The sequence below is a fragment of the Nuphar pumila genome, chromosome 2 (assembly GCF_984573655.1).
Source record: "Nuphar pumila chromosome 2, dmNupPumi1.hap1.1, whole genome shotgun sequence".
Lineage (NCBI taxonomy): Eukaryota > Viridiplantae > Streptophyta > Magnoliopsida > Nymphaeales > Nymphaeaceae > Nuphar > Nuphar pumila.
The window spans coordinates 87,476,815-87,479,261 of record NC_143250.1 but is presented as its reverse complement, the minus strand read 5'-3'; the positions used below and the strand labels follow the sequence as shown (position 1 = coordinate 87,479,261).

General features: G+C 41.2%; 1 pseudogene across 1 annotated transcript; it reads left to right on the top strand.

The window, feature by feature from the left end:
* Window positions 1–761: 761 nt before the first annotated feature.
* LOC149845964 (glutathione hydrolase 3 pseudogene) lies at window positions 762–1,801 on the top strand (annotated as a pseudogene). Its single transcript, XR_016428043.1, has 2 exons — window positions 762–1,422; window positions 1,562–1,801. The product of XR_016428043.1 is annotated as a glutathione hydrolase 3 pseudogene (transcript).
* The last annotated feature ends 646 nt before the right edge of the window (window positions 1,802–2,447 follow it).

The window sequence follows — 2,447 nt, the reverse complement described above, 5'->3', positions numbered from 1 at the left end:
GACATGCAGAGGTAACATTATGATATATCCCAATTAAATGATGCTTCAACCAAGAGATATCACCCAAACAATATGCTGACAATAGTTGCACTCGATTTTCAATCGGTTTTCACTCACTATTTGAGTGTCCTATTGTCATGGCGGATCATTTGATGCCATCTTCCCCACAAAAAATTCAATGGAAAGCAAATAATACAGATTTGTTACTTTAGCAGAAGCCCTCTATTTTATATATGAATCAGTCCTCAGATACGTCTCTTAAGGTATCTGCCTCTACACAAATGATAGAATCGGCCTTAAGGAAGTCTTTAAAACTCAAATATAAAAAAGTTGAGTTTTGACCCTTTTAAAGTGCGCCAAACATGTATAGTACGATACACTCTGTATCGTACGATGCAGTACGACACACATGGGTATGTGAGTTCTCCTTTAAAGGCCTCTACACAAATAAGAGAATCAGTCCTAAGGAAGTCTTTAAAACTCAAAATTAAAAAAGTTGAATTTTGACCCTTTTAAAGTGCAACAGACATATATTATACGCTACACCATGTATCATACAATACAGTACGATACAAGGTTGTATCATGCGATACAACCGATACGAATACCATCCACACTCCTATCGTGGTACAAGTGTGCATCGTATCGAGTTAGTTCATAGTTACGATACGTATCACATGATACTGTACAATACTTACATCATTGCCCCAATGCATTATTTTTGCTTATACACATGCCTAATATTTTATGTCTTCTTACTTATGCCGAGATTTGTCCGAGAAAGCATTGCAAGGTTTTCCAAGAATGAGATTTATGGTGGCTATGCTGCTTGGACAAAATTGAATTTTCTGTGTGGAAATCTCACCATGCTGCGTACTGAAAATCTACATTTGGAAGAACAGGACATGTACAATGAGCATCCAGAATCCAAGTGGTTTGGTGCACTCTCCAAGGGTGTGCCTGGTGAGCTAGCTGGCCTTCATGAAGCCTGGATGAAATATGGAAGGCTTCCATGGAAGAGGCTTGTCCTTCCCTCCATAACGCTTGCTGGGGACGGCTTCACTGTATCTCCATACCTTGCAGCAGCCATGAAGAGATGGGAAATGCTGGTAGTAGCTGATCCCGGCTTGCACCGTATGTTGGCGCCGACTGGAACACTGCTAAGATTCGGTGAAAGATGCTACAACCAAGAGCTTGCACGCAGTCTCAAGGCGATCTCGGATCATGGGCCCTATGGCATTTTACAATGGGAGTGTAGGAGAGAGTCTTGTGAAGGACGTGCAAGAGGCTGGAGGAATATTAACCATGCAAGACCTCCAAAATTACAAAGTTGAAGTTAGGCCTCCAGTTGTTGTTGAGGTTTTGGGTTACAGGATCTTGGGCATGCCTCCTCCTTCTAGTGGGACACTGGGCTTGTCTTTGGTCAGTAATTCTGGTCTTTCTCTGCCTCAAATCTTATCTTAGGTTTCCAGTGGTTAAGGACCAAAACCGACTCAATCTTCTGCATATTTGCCGATTTTTAGAGCCAAGTATGATATTTGGTGGTACTGTTGTGAATCAGATTTTAAACATCCTAGCAAGCTATGGTGCACGGGATGCGGCAAATGGTCCATTGGGTCTACATCGTTTCATTGAAGCATTGAAACACATGCTCTCTGTCAAAATGAATCTTGGTGACCCTGACTTTGTTAATATAACAAAATACCAACATGACATGCTTTCTTCAGAATTTGCAGCAGAACTTCAAAAAAAGATACTAGACAACACCACATTTCCTCCTAAGTATTACCTACCCGAGTAAGAGCATTGCATCATCATGATAATCATCATCTTCTCACTATATGTCAATATCAGCTATATTCATTTTCTGTGACATTGTGCTATGGTTGCATATGGAGTCAGCTTGAAGACCACGGGACCAGCCATTTTTGCATTGTAGATGCAGACAGAAATGCAGTCTCAATGACAACCACTGTGAATTATGTTTTTGGAGCAGGTGTCCTTTCGCCGTCTACTGGAATTGTTCTAAACAATCAGATGGATGATTTCTCGACACCTGTCGATATGGGCCAAGGTGGCCTTCCTCCAGCTCCGACTAATTTTATTCAACCAAAAAAGAGACCGTTATCTTCCATGACTCCAATTATAGTTCTGAAGCTATTATGGCACACTAGCTATGATGTTCTGGAAGTTCAGTAACTTGAAACTTTTTGAGAGCTGTTGTGTTCCTTGCTTTCTACTAAAACACAACTAATGGAAATTTTATCAATTCAAATGAAATTGGAGTGCAGGACGATCAGCTCGCTGGTGTTCTAGGCGGTAGTGGTGGATTATTCATAATCCCGGCCATTACTCGGGTCTTCATCAATCATTTCATCCTCTCCATGGATGCAGAAACTGCTGTTCAGAACCCAAGGGTCTATCACAAGGTTTCTACTCTGCTTTCC